Genomic DNA, 15,207 nt, shown 5'->3' with positions numbered 1-15,207 from the left:
TCCTCACCTCTTCAAATCCTTAACCCTATACAACCAAGGCTACAGCATGTCTGAACCCTTCAGTGGTTTGTGTAACCTCTTTGCTTAATCAACCTTCGGTTTTCTTTATTTCAAATAAATGTGGTGCAAAGAATTATTTTCTGGATTGTTATCTTTCTTTCTTTCTTCATTTATATAAGGCGGTGTGTGTGTTGGGGGGGGGCAGTATTTATCTTGCCTCCGGGCAACTAGGATGAACACGCCACTGGGCAGCGTTACTGGTTGCACGCCCCGCACTACAGCCCTGTACAGGACTACAGAATCTAGGAAAATCATCGTGGAAGTGAAGACTACAGAGGTACAAAGGCTTCTCTTTTATGAAGTCTAAACCCTTTTTACAGCTTCTTTTGTGCTGGCCTATTTTTCTCAAATCAATGCATTAGGCTATCCAGGAATCCAATTATTGCAACTGCAACCGCAGAGATCATGTTCACATAAAAAAGGCAGTGTTACTCATCCTTTTATACTTTAGGTCTGAGGAGACCCAGGTTCAAGCTCATTAAATGAGAGAAAGGCGGCTGTGTTTGTATTAGTTCTATCAGTCGATCACAAGTCATCTGCCGTTAAGACAAAGAAACAAGAGCTATGCAATTAAAATATACTTATATTAAACGCCATCCCAAAACTTATTGTGAGCTAACGGGGACATACTGATAAATAATAAATAAAAGTAATACTTTAATTTAAAAAAAAATAATTAAAATAGGAGACTCCTACACATAACTTAGGCCCTTATTCTGGTTGGTGCGGCAATATCCGCGTGCGTTCGTGCCGCCGATGTTTTGTGTCTGCGCATGTGCAGAGGCGTCTCTGCGCATGTGCGAGCGGGGCGTACGGCCAAATCCCGCATGAAATGTGAACACTCCGAACAGGGGGTGGAGAGGGGCGTGAAGGGCTATTTGGGCTCATTACCATATGCATACGCCCCGCGTTTCATGGGCGTTCCCATGAAAACGCTGGGCGTACGTATGGTAATGCAGTCGTGACGCACGTGTAGGGGGCGGACATATGACATCGCCGGATGTCAGCTGCCCTCCCAGATCCCTGCTTTTGCACGGAAAAATGTCCGTGTGGTCTGAGGTTGCGGGAGCTGTGGACCACTCAGTTCTGCATTCGATGGTCTGCGACCATCGAATGATGGGGGAGGTTCCCTGAGATGGAGGAGGCGTATTCCATGAAAAATACACGTGCGGTCCGTTCGGCCAGCTTCTTACCGCGTACGGACGGAGTTGGCGATCCGTATGGAAGGTGGGGTTTCACACGAACGGTCCTGGCCGCATATTCGGATCCGGCCGCACCGATCAGAATAAGGCCCTTAGTATTGAGAGCCTAATTCAGGTTTGCTCAGAAGGGCAGACGTTAGCTCCCTCCTCATCTTTCGGGGGATCAACAGGGAAAATAAAAGACAGTTCAGACTGTCTTTTATTTCTGAAGAGGGTAGGGGGCCTGCGTCGGGGTGGCGTAGGTGTATCCTGTCTAGCAAGTGGGCCTGAATCAGGCCCTGAGACACCCTCATTGTATAAAACATAACCACAAGCAAAGGTACTACAAGAGGGTATAATAATACAATACAAACAACTAATTATTTTAAAATACCACTGTAATTGAGTCATCCTGTCTATTCAGCAGGATACTTAACAAATAATAAAAATAAAACTATACTTTTATTAAATGATCAAATACTGTAGCAGTAAAAGTAAAAATTGTTGGTTTTTTTTGCCATAACACTGCACAGTGCCCCAGTCTCATATTGGTTAATTCCCATTTCAGAGCCATGGGGTGTGTTTGATGACACGGCTCACTAAACCCATCGTACCCATCTCTATGTCCAAGCAAGGACAGATAAAACACACGTGAAGCTATTTATTCCGCTGTCTGACTTCAGCGCTCAGCCTGTTAATGGAAACAAAATTCACGAACAGGAGATTGATGGACTGAGTTCTGGAGTGCCCACCCATTGTTGCCATAGCAACCCAAATATTCTCAGGTGAGAAGAAACCACCTTCTTCCCCCTCAAGGAAACACACGAAATAAAGTTTTGTGTTCTTGTTCCTACATCAACAATAAACCAGCTACAGTAGGTGTAATATATCAGCTTCCATGGAAACAAAGCCAGCAGTGGTGCGTTATAATGAGGTGAAGCTTGGTAGTTTATGGGGCTGACACTGGTAGGGTGTCACTAATCATCTTGGGCTGCACATTCCATAATAGGGGCCTAATTCAGAGATGTAGGGGTTTATTTACTAAGATGAGGGTTCTATTGAAGATAAGATGTTGCCTATAGCAACTAATCTTATTCTGGCCGGTATTCATTGTCAGGCACTATTTCCGACAGGGGAAATAGCGTCCGCCGCCGCCTATTCAATGCTGCCGTTTCCGACAGCATTCATGGTGAAGAATGGCAAAACAGATCCAACTTTAAAACACGTTTTATCGAAACGCCCGTGGATTGTCGAATTCATGACCGTTTCTCGACAATGCATGGCCGTTTTAGCTAGAGATGTGCAGGCTCTGATTTACTCTGATTTCAAAGCAGGATCTTATTGGCTATCAACTGTCAACAACTGTCATGTGATTTGGGATAGCCAATAAGATCCTGCTTTGAAATCAGAGTAAATCAGAACCTGCACGTCTCTAGTTTTCGCTGACACGCCCACTTTTTTGCCACTTGCCGCCTGTTGAGTTGGAGGCGGACTGGCCGCAAACGAAAATGGGATTCCGACTGTCGGGACGTTCCGACAGTTGGAATCTCACATGGAATACCCCCCTCTTTCTATTTTCTTCTAGAAGGTGCTAAATAAATGAGAAATACAAATTATTTGGTCGCTATGGGAAACATCCCATCTTCAACGCATCTTAGTAAATTTCCCTCATACTCAGGTCCTACGCCATCAGACATCGGGTGCTGGATCGTCTGCAGCTACTTGGAGGAAGGGTATCACACCGGTTTTGTCAGCCCTAAAACTTTAATTTTATCTATATATTTGTCTTCTTTCTGTACGACTAAATATCTGTCTATCCATCCGTCCTTCTTTTCTTATGACTGATTGACACAACAGAGATGCAGTTTGATGTGAGCCACGAGGCGTCTAAAGTATACCGCCATATTAAGTTTTCAGGACCCCTGTGCCGCGTTAAAGGACTGTGCTGCATTCCTGATGGTGTCCGTGAAGCAGGCATAATGCTGATTATAAGGGTAGAAAGGACTGAGACATGCTAATAGAGGCTTTGTGTGGCTCCTGAGAGACATGGCCATTGGAATTATTCAGTCAGTGCGTCATACATACAGAACTTTCATCTCCGCAATAGATGGGGCATGTCTACTAAGCTGTAAGACACCATACATGGGAATTGCTGGCTGGAGCGCCGTGTTATTTATAGCTAATGGCACTTAGTGACTTCTACACCGCAGGGTTTATTTATCATAGAGGCACTGAAAAATAAATAATTGCACAAAATCTGCTTTAGTTAATGCTGATGGGCTGTAGATAACATTTACTGGGTGATTAAACATAAATACACAACCATTAACAGCATAATGTTGAACACGTTCCTGGGAAATGTGTCAGCTCTAATGGAATATAAAGGAATGGTGTAAAAATGATTTGTTTATGTATGTAACCTTGTGGGCTGTGGTGTAAATGTATAACTGTACAGTGTCTTTGTGTACAGCAGGTTATTATACTGAAATGTACACATTACGGCAGTGATGGGTAATTGGATATACATCGAAGGCTTCATGGGTGGCCCTCCAAGCTGGAAAGGGCTGCATGTCGCTCTTGATTTCAACTACCTTTGTATGGCACGTACCCCAAAATGGCTGCACATGCCCCTCACGTGCACCCAGACCCCACTTGCCAAGAAATGCCAACACATGCCCCCAAACCACACTTGCCAAAGAATGCCACCAGATGCTTCCAGACGCCACTTGACAAGAATTGCCGCCACATTCCCTCAGACAACTCTTGCCAAGAAATGCCACCACATACCCTAAGACCCCCATTGCCAAGAAATGTCACCACATGCCTCCAAACCCTAATTGGCAATGCATGCTACTACAAACCCTCAGATGCCACTTTCCAAGAAATGCCACCACATGCCCTTAGACCCCTCTTGCCAAGAAATTCCTTATCATGCCCTAAGACCCCACTTGCCAAGAATTCTTCCACATGCCCTCAGACCACTCATGCCCAAAACAATACCACCACAGCTCATCAGACCCCACTTGCCAAGAAATTTCTTAATATGCCCTCAGACTACTCTTGCCAAGAAATGCCACTACATGCCCTCAGACCCCACTTTCCAAGAAATTCCTTCACATGCCCTCAAACCCCACTTGCCCAAAAATGCCACCACATGCCCTCAGACCTCTCTTGCCAAGAAATTACTTAACATGCCCTAAGACCCCACTCGCCAAGAATTCTTCCACATGCCCTCAGACCACTAATGCAAAAAAAAAACGCCACCACAGGTCATCAGACCCCACTTCCCAAGAAATTTCTTCATATGCCCTCAGACCACTCTTGCCAACAAATGCCACTACATGCCCTCAGACCCCACTTTCCAAGAAATTCCTCCACATGCACTCAGACCACTCTTGCCAAGAAATGCCAATACAGGTCCTCAAACCCCCACTTGCCAAGAAAATCCTCAACATGCTCTCAGACCACTTTTGCAAAAGAAATGCCACAACATGCCCATAGACCCCTACTTGCAAAGAAACGCCACCACTGGATGACTTAAGACCTCTATCCATTATCCATCTAAGGGAGTCTTATCTTGTCCTGAAGGGCTTTAGACAAGCAAGCTTTGAAGTAGGAGGAAGCTGCTCAAGAAGAAACATACCTCTAACTTTGAAGCCGGGGTATGACATTGACATATAGAAGGCACCAATACACCAATATTGCATCTTCCCTACATAGGGAGCACAGCTGAGCTTTATATATTTTAAACATACACAACAGTAGATTTCGCAGTGGGTTTTCAGATATACAAATCATCTCGGTCTTTTGATGTTAATGCACACAATAGTTACCTGCAATTGATGGAATGTCACCATCACCATCGATGGTAATATTGATGGCCATCCCGAGCACAATCTGTGTACACATCTGGAGCAGACTTCAGCTCCTGACGAATGGAGGAAAAGCCCATAGTTGGACCACACAGAGAGCAGGGAAGAGTGCGGCAGAGTAGAGGAAAAGTTAGGACTAAGGGTAAAAGGGAGAAGTCAAACAGGAGTGAAGAGAGGATGATAGTGGGAGAAGAGGAACAGAATGGGATCATTTGGACCATCAAGATGGTGTTGGTAGCGGGTGTGGGGTGACCAGAGAAGTAGGGTGATGGGATGTGATAAGGTGGATGTTGGCTGTGTGCCAGGGATAGAGGGCATGGCTGGGGAGAGGATGGGCAGAGAAAAAAAAAAAAGCTAGATGAAAAATATGCTCACTAAGCAGAAAATAAGCAGCACAATGTCTAGTTTCGGCTCTGTGGATGAGGATTGCTTTGGGTGCTGAGTGCCGTGGCCAGGGCCAGCGCCACCACTAGGCAGGTCTAGGTATTTGCCTAGGGCGCTGGCCACTGGAGGGCGGCAGGTCGCCCCTCGCCCCCCGTGCAAAGGGGGTACCTGCTGCGCCGTCTTCTGACAGGAGCCTGCAGTGGTGTCCTTGCCGCACGGGTACCTGCGGCGCTGTGTATAAAGCTGGCGGCAGTGGGGGGTCCCTGCAGTAAATAAGAAATAACTAGCAATATCCGCCGGGCTATGCGGCAGTGCAGGAAGCGCCGCCGGGTTTGAGAACACTGGCCGCACGCTGATTGGCTGAGATTCAGCCAATCAGCGTGTGGCCAGTGTTTTCGAAACAGAAGCGCTTCCCGCGCTGCCGCATAGCGCTAGTTATTTCTTATTCACTACAGGGCCCCCCTCGTCGTCGCCAGCTTTATACACAGCGCCGCAGGTACCCGCGCGGCAAGGAAACCACTGCAGGCTCCTGTCAGACGCCAGCATGGACCCCCCTGCCCGCTCCCCAGACGGTGCAACAGGTACTTCCCGCCCCCACCCCCCGGCACCGGGGCGTCCCCACCTCGACTCGCCTGGGGCGATCCGGTGCCTTGCACCGGCCCTGGCCATGGCTGCTGTTTTCATCTGTGCTGTTGAGTAATGAGTGCTATGATGGGTCAGAGGCAGAACTGGCAGGCGTTACTAGTGGGCACCAGCCAAAATCTTGCATAGGGCATTAAATTGGTTAGGCCTGGAGAACAGTAATCTGTGGGGAGGTTACACAGCGGTAGCAGAGCGGGCAACCTTGACCAAAGCATGGCAAGATAATCAAGCCTGTGAAGGTACACAACGCCATTAATTGGGGTCACCTGTGGTTAAACATACAAAATGACACCTAAGAATAATAGAACAAAATATGTTGACCTTTTTTTTGTGTTGCAAATTTCTATGTCGACCTATTGACCCTGTCAACCTACTGTAATGCATGTCAACTATATGGTGACGAACTATTGACTATGGACACCTGGCAAATATAAATCAATTGAGACTGACTTATATTTGTGGCCAACAGGACGAAGACAGGGCGGGTGGCTGGCGTCATGTGACGTCAGCTGTCTGCCCCCGGCAGGCAACGGCCCTCCCGCGTGCCCAGCGTTAACATTGGGACACCCATAAAATGCTGGGCATTCCCATGGCCCAGTGCTGCCACCGCCCCCGTCCCTCCATCCGATCTTCGGCCATTCGCAGTCCGGTACTCGACATGAGCAGAAATGCGCATCCGCAAAACCCAACCATCGTGGCAGGGGCCGAATTCGGATCCCTACGTGTGATCCTCGGCCCCATAGCACAGTCAGGATAGAAGCCATTCTGCAGTGCTATATCTATGTGTAGCCTCTGTCTGCCGGCGGTGCCTGGTTAGATACCTGCTGAACCATCAGGAGTAAAGGAGATTAGTTTTTATAATTGGCCATAAGTAACATCAGCAGAGTCACCGACGTAATATGTTTTGTTAAATAGCTTCTGGCAGCACAATCAATAGATCAGGTACAGGAGCGTTTCTGTCCGCTCAGCAACATAACTATCACTATAGTAACATTTAAATACAGTAGAGGCATTAAAGAATAGGACATACTAGAAATGACCGCACCAATCTTCTACAATGAAGGGTAATTGAAAATGATAGCTTGCTATGAGCCCTGTATATGTTCCCCCCATAATCCTAAACCTTACAGATTACACACTTGTCGCAAAGGTACTTTGGGACTAGTTCAGGCCTCATTTACTACCGAAGGGTTGGCAGCCACCGATCAAGTCTAGACTTCAGCGCTGTGGTTATTGTGGGGAGATGGAGGCCACTGCTGACGTCAGCGGTCCTCCCTCCTAAGGTCAGGCCCTCCTGCATTTTTAGGCGACACTCCAAGACAATGCTGGGGTGCTGCCTACGTACGTCCTCAGCTGTCCATCACCTTGCAAACAGCCAGCCATGGCTATCCATCTAAATTGGGCCCGTTGTCTCTCCAGGGCCACAAACATACATGTTTCCATTCAATTGGGTTAAATGTGGTTAAACATACCAAATGACACCAACAAAACCCAATAAAATTGTGTCAACCTCTTTTTGTGTCGACCATTTGCATTTCAACCTTTTGTACCTGTCAACCTTTTATGTTGACTTTCCGTGGTATCTACCTTTTTCACGTTGATCAACTCCAGTATTTACCCTTTTGACCCACCCAACCTTCTGTATGTCAACTGCATGGGGTCCACCTACAGTACTGACTGTCAACCCATTTCTGGTTGGCTGGATTCATGTGTTTTGAGGATTTTCCAAATGTGTGCATTATTTTAAAGCGGATGGGGAGCACAGCACCATGAGGCCTCGCCTTTCAGTGACACCATGTCTCTTTATCACGTACATGCGGCTTCAGTGCGGGAGAAAACCCAACTTAAAGGGAAGCATCAGAGAAAATCTTGCCTAGGGCACCAAATTGATCATGGCCGCTTCGGCCCCTAACTACATCACTGAATGGAGACCACCCGAGGGGGAACTAGTGTGACAATAGAAATGACAGTGCAGCAATGACAGTTGAACTCTTTAACAGCTGAACCAGGGTTGCCGACTTTTATATTCTCCTCTCCGGGAGAAGCCCGGAGAGACTTTCAGCAGCCGATCGGGGGGCGGGAATTGACCGTAACGTCATTAAGCCCCACCCCCAGGATGTAAAATAGACTAATTCACGGATCTCCGTGGAGGGGCGGAGCTAAAATTACGCGATTGTGACATTTTAGCTCTGTCCCCTTTGGGGGTCCCCCTGATTCCGGGAGGGTTGTCCACCTTTTCGGGGGGGCAGGGAGAGGGACCCGATTTTCGGGAGACTCCCGGCCATTCCGGGAGGGTAGGCAACCCTGGGCTGAACTGAGATTTAACTAATACACTGTCCTAGCTTACTGGTATTATATCAGCAGTTCATACAAGGGAAAAAATCAATCATATTAATATACTACCTTTTTGAGCATAAGCATTTGTTAAGGTGAAACTCCTGTGAAAGTAAATTGATGTGATGTGTTAAAAAAAAAGTACTGATTTCAGCAGTCTTATACTGTACTTGTTTGATTTTCTGTGTAAGGAAATGGACTAGTAAGCCATTTTAATAAATCCTTAGACTGTGCAATTTTAGTAAACATTTATTTCATAGAACTCTTTAAAACAATGCTTGACTGGAGAAGCACGTCTGAACTTCTAATCAAACATAAATATTGAGCAGGAATCAGTCAGCTTTGCAGTATAGTTCCGATAATCAATGATTAGGTCATACGTAAATATGGAATGTGCGCTTTTAGGCATGTTACTAAGGGCCCAATTCCTACCTGCTCGCCAAATGCATGTCCCTCCCCCCACCGAGCAAATCCCCGGACTAGACAGTTAATGGACAATCCATGTTCCACTGCAGGTGGGGCAGATCTTACATGTGCAGAGAGAGTTACTGGTAGATTTGGGTGAGTTATTTTGTTTCTGTGCAGGGTAAATATGGGCTGCTTTATTTTTACCCTTTTAGTTTTCAGTTTGAACACATCCCACCCAAATGTAGCTCTCTCTGCACATTACATCTTCCCCACCTGCAGTGCACATGGTTTTGCTCATTAGAGAGAGATTTTGCATTTATGTGCCAACCTGAAATAGGCTGAAATTCACAGAGTAGAATATCATTCCTCAGATTGGATCTGTTGCACTTTGTATCACTGTGAAATAGCCTCTTCTGGTACACAATTCAATTTGTGCTCAATTACACAGCAACTCTGCTCATCATCTCTACAGAGGAGCCTAATTGTTGGGGTTCAGTTCACATAACAATGGCCCTTATTCTGGTTGGTGCGGTAATATCCGCGTGCGTTCGTGCCGCCGATGTTTTGTGTCTGCGCATGTGCAGAGGCGTCTCTGCGCATGTGCGAGCGGAACGCACGGCCACATTCCGCATGAAATGTGAACACTACGAACAGGGGGTGGAGAGGGGTGTGAAGGGCTGTTTGGGCTCATTACCATATGTTTACACCCCGCGTTTCATGGGCGTTCCCATGCAAACGCTGGCCGTACGTATGGTAATGCGGCCGTGACGCACGTGTAGGGGGCGGACATATGACATCGCCGGATGTCAGCTGCCCACCCAGATCCCTGCTTTTGCACGGAGAAATGCCCGTGTGGTCTGAGGTTGCGGGAGCTGCCTGGCCACTCGGTCCTGCATTCGATGGTCTGCGACCATCGAATGATGGGGGAGGTTCCCTGAGATGGAGGAGGTGTATTCATCAGAAATACACGTGCGGTCCGTTCGGCCAGCTTCTTACTGCGTTCGGACGGAGTTGGCGATCCGTATGGAAGGCGGGGTTTAGGACGCACGGTCCTGGCCGCATATTCGGATCCGGCCGCACCGATCAGAATAAGGGCCAATATGACGATAATTCAAGAATTTTTTTAAATAATTTTTTATTTTTTTTAAATCTTAATTAAGTAAAGTTTTAAGACCTCACAATGGGGGAGATTCTCTAAAGCTTACCGCAGCGGTGAGCCGTCTTTAACGGCGCTACTGTCTCTTCTCTGTATGCTCTTTCATCCGGCAGGTTAGTGCGTTTCTCAGCACTTTCGCATTCCTCTCCTTTTCGGTGCGAGCTTCTCTCTCCATAGCTTTGTATTGGAAAGGCGCGCGCACCTTATGCTCTAAGCCCCGCCGCGCTAATCAAAGCCTCTTTCTAATTCGCCTCTTCGGGGTTGCGAAGAGGTAGTAATATAGTTTAGAAATTAGTGGGGTTTTTTGCAGTGACGTTGTGGTGCCTTTATTCTTTATTTTATTTATTAAATTTTGGTTTATGTTGTGTTTTTTTGTATTGTTTTGATATCAGCAGCATAACAAATTATTGTAAAAATCTAGCCAATCGCGGGACAGGCACAGGTGGTGCCCATATGAAGCCTGTGCGCATGTCCGCACAGCTCAGAGCGGGCGCATGCGCATAAGATAAAAAAAGAAAAACCGGAGATCGCGCAGGGGGACAATACCGCAAAGTGAATGTGGTAATCAAAATTATAGAGAATATGGAGAAGATTAAAGGGATATCGCCGCGTAATTACAGCGGGGAAAAAAACGGTAAACTGACACATTCGCCGGGAATGTTAGAGCATCTCCCCCAATATATGTTTCATGAAGGCTGTTTGTTTTCTAAACTAGAAGCCTAATATAATGAAGACTCCACTATAAAAGTCTTACTCTGAGGATCTAAGGTTCAGCGCAACTCTGTATCAAGGAATTTTTTTATAGTGTAAAGCAGTGATTTTCAATCTTTTTACCTAGCGGCACACTAAATAAGATTTTGAAATTGCAGAGGAACACTATGAAATCCCCACAGGTCAAAACACATTGGCCCCCTATAGGAAAAAAACATACCTATTGGCCTCAATATTAAAAACAATTACACTGGTCCCCACAGGTCACAAAAATAAAATACATTGGCAACTATATTAGCCTCATACAGTACATGTAGCACACTCATATCTCCCAACTCTTGGCCAGGGTCAGGACTCTTGTGCAAGGCCCATGTCATGTGATCCTGAAAAGGGGTGTGACCTCGGGGGACGGGGTAGGGCTTGTGGACGCCTGTGGCTGATAGGCCACTCCCCCATTTCACAGCTGTGAAAGCTGCTGCCTGCCACCTGCAGGTCTGCATGGGGGGGGGGGGACCTAAAATTATGCAAATCACATCCTTTCACATCATTTTATCCACACGCCCTCCCCGCGGACCAGCAAATCATGGAGTTTGTGTAGATTGGGGGTGGGGCTTTGTGACATCAGCCTTGTCCCCGCCCCCTGACATGCAGCATTGGGTCAGGTAAGCAACATATGGCAAAGTTGCATAACACAGAGGAGGTAGAGCACATTGATTGGGTTCATAGCCACTAACTCCTGCAATCCCAAGGCCGCAGGTCACACCATGGGCCCAACACAGACAGCTTTATGCCGGACACACCATGGGCCCACTGCAGACAGGTGTATGCCGGTCACACCATGAGCCCACCACAAACAGGTGTATGCCAGGCACACCATGGGTCCACCACAGACAGGTGTATGCCGGTCATACCAAGGGTCCACCACAGACAGGTGTATGCCGGTCACACCAGGAGTCCACCACAGACAGGCGTATGCCGGTCACACCATGATCCCACCACAGACAGGTGTATGCCGGTCACACCAGGAGCCCACCACAGACAGGTGTCAGCCGGTCACACCAGGAGCCCACCACAGACAGGTGTATGCCGGTCATACCAGGAGCCCACCACAGACAGGTGTATGCCGGTCACACCAGGAGCCCACCACAGGCAGGTGCACAGTGGCGTAACTACATTTTGGGCGCCCCCCCGCCATTAAAGGGAGGGCGCCCAGCCACTCACCCGCCCCGATGCCCGCCGCCCCCCCCCCCCTCCCCCGCCTGCCGCTCCCCCAGGTAGCCGTCAATGCAGGTGGGGGGGGACGCTGTGAGGCGGCTGAGGGGACGGACGCTGCGGGGGACACAGAGGCGGCAATTACTTACAGCTGAGCCGGGCAGGGGGAGCCAGGAGCTTTCACTGTCAGTACGTAAGGAGAAAAAAAAAAAGCCCATACAATGAATCGGCAGCCTGTGATTGGCTGAGCGCTCTCTCAGCCAGTCAGCAATTGGCTGAGAGAGCGCTCAGCAGCCAATCACAGGCTGCCCATTCATTGTATGGGCTTTTTTTTTCTTCTTCAGTACAGACAGCTCGCGGCTCCCCCTGCCCGGCTCAGCTATAAGTAATTGCCGCAGCTGTGTCCCCCGCAGCGTCCGTCCCCCCAGCCGCCTCGCAGCGTCCCCCCCACCTGCACAGGTAAAGACTGGGGATGGTGCGGCGGGCGGCGGGGTGTAACGTCACTATAGCACTGCAGCCCCCGGCGCCCACACATGCATAGCGCCCCCCCCCCCCCGCGCTCGCGGGGGCAGCGGTGCTATAGTTACGCCCCTGCAGGTGCATGCCGGTCACACCATGGGCCCACCACAGACAGGTGTATGCCGGTCGCACCATGGGCCCACTACAGACAAGTGTATGCCGGTCACACCTTTAAGCTCAAAACAAAAGAAGGATAAAATGCAAGTAATGCTTAATTGTACAACTAAACCCGAGCAACAGCTGGTACCTCAGCTAGTTATGGATAAGTAATGTGAATATGTTATTTAATTGTCCTTTACATCCCATCTCATTTCCGCCACCTAAACAGTGGATGAGAAGTTTGCATGCAGGCTTCCAGCACATACTGTAGCGACAATATGCTCTCCATGACTTGTTGCAGAAAACACTCCACTGTTTGTGTCATTTAGTTGTCTATTACCAGGATCTGATAAGGATTGTTGATGTAAGCTGGCTCTGTTTTCTGTACCTCACATCATTATATCGACTTCTCTTATCTCTAATGTGTTATTGTGCTGTCATAGTGTTATTATTTTGTGATGGACTATATTACAGTGTCCCTGTGCTATAATCTTGTTACCCCCCTCCCCCCAGTGTATGGCATTTTCCCCTATAAAAATAAAAGTAGGTATTACAATAATGTGCAATATATTTGTAGCCGTATTGATCCCTTACTATTGTAGCTTTGCTTGAGGTTAATGTAATATCAACTAATTGGACATTACGGAGCTATGCCAGAGTTACTGATCTTTTACGGGTTCCATTTTTGAACACTGTAAATAATTGAAAAGATAGAGGACAAAGTATAGGCGGTGAATCAGCTGGAAGCCGTTGTGGGTTCTGCCTACAATACACCAAGCACTCTTTTATTGGTATACAATATTATTATGGATTATAGTGTATTGCAGGCATTCCCAACCCTAGGTACACTGACAGGCTTGGTTCTAGCCGACCATCGAGTGAATTCTCCTGCAATCAGACATAAACGTCAGTCTCTAAACTGACTTTTATTGCATTCGCAAAAGACGGGGCGGGCACTGACGTCATTAGGTCGGACACTTTTGATCGACGGTGAAAAGGTCAAACCAGGAATGTGCCTGTCGACCTTTTGATCATGTCGGACTTTTACCTGTCGACCAATAGTGGTCCACTTATTGACTTTTAACCTATCAATGGGAACCGATGTAAAACATGAGTGGCCCATATTATGCTCTACTAGCCAGAGACTGGTGCATCTTAATTTGGGCTAAGATCCAGCAGCAACACCCAGAGTACATGACATAACAGAGTATGGTGTCTACATGACATGGATTGATCCGTGCACTGACAGATGATGGGACTCCCCGCATACTAACTATAGCTGCATACACACTAGGCGATTTTGCCCAGAGTGTATGGACAGCGATGATCGTTCAGTGCATACACACTGAGCAATTTCCCCCCCTGGCCAGCGATGATGTGGGAGTACTTTAAGCACCTCCCTGGATACACTGCATCCCAGCACACAGCAACATGTGCTTGGCCGTGCAGAGCTGCTGAAGCCAGGTAATAACTGGACTCGGCCCCCTCCATCAGGCCTGGGCCCAGGGAATTAGTACCCCCCTCTCGCAGTGCTACTGGGTAAATATACTTTCTGCTACACACTCACAAGTTTTGGGGTGTATAAAAGACCTCCAATAGGATGCAGCATATAAAGGAGAACAGAGAGCCCTGCACTGGGACCAACGCGCCTGAGGTATATTTGCACATATGTATTTCCATATCTTATACCAAGGTGTAGGAAACACCACCAGTGGCATAAGTTTGTCCCAGTTGCCCGGAGGCAAGATAAATATTGGTGCCCCCCAACGAACACACACCATCTTATATAAATATATGTATGCATGTGTGTATGTCATGAATATTATGTTTAGAATAAAGATACTGTGACATCTATGGTCCTGCTAGGAGGGGGAGTCAGCTACAGAAGTGATATCAACGGCTTTCAATTAACTGATTCAAACTCACAGGGGAGGAGAGGTGCCCACTTGGGAGCAGGAGCCCGGCGGCAGATGACTCTATTGCCTCCCAGAGTTCTGCCTCTGAACACCACAGTTGTATATACCTTGGCTGCAATGGCTAGGGAACACCACAGTTGTATATACCTTGGCTGCAATGGCTAGGGAACACCACAGTTGTATATACTTTGGCTGCAGTGGCTAGAGAACACCACAGTTGTATATACCTTGGCTGTGGTGGCTAGGAAGCACCACAGTTGTATATACCTTGGCTGCAATGGCTAGGGAGCACCACAGTTATATATACCTTGGCTGCAGTGACTAGGGAGCACCACAGTTGTATATACCTTGGCTACAGTGGCTATGTAGCACCACAGTTGTATATACTTTGGCTGCAGTGGCTAGAGAACACCACAGTTGTATATACCTTGGCTACAGTGGCTATGTAGCACCACAGTTGTATATACCTTGGCTGCAGAGGCTAGGGCACACCGTCCACAGTTGTATATACAGTACCTTGGCTGCAGTGGCTATGGAGCACCACAGTTGTATATACCTTGGCTGCAGTGGCTAGGGAACACCACAGTTGTATATACCTTGGCTGCAGTGGCTAGGGAACACCACAGTTGTATATACTGTACCTTGGCTGCAGTGGCTAGGGAGCACCACAGTTGTATATACCTTGGCTGCATTCGCTAGGGAGCACCACAGTT

The sequence above is a fragment of the Crinia signifera genome, chromosome 7 (genome assembly GCF_055691185.1).
Source record: "Crinia signifera chromosome 7, ASM5569118v1, whole genome shotgun sequence".
NCBI lineage: Eukaryota > Metazoa > Chordata > Amphibia > Anura > Myobatrachidae > Crinia > Crinia signifera.
The sequence above is the reverse complement of the archived record's forward strand: the minus strand, read 5'-3'. Positions refer to the sequence as shown.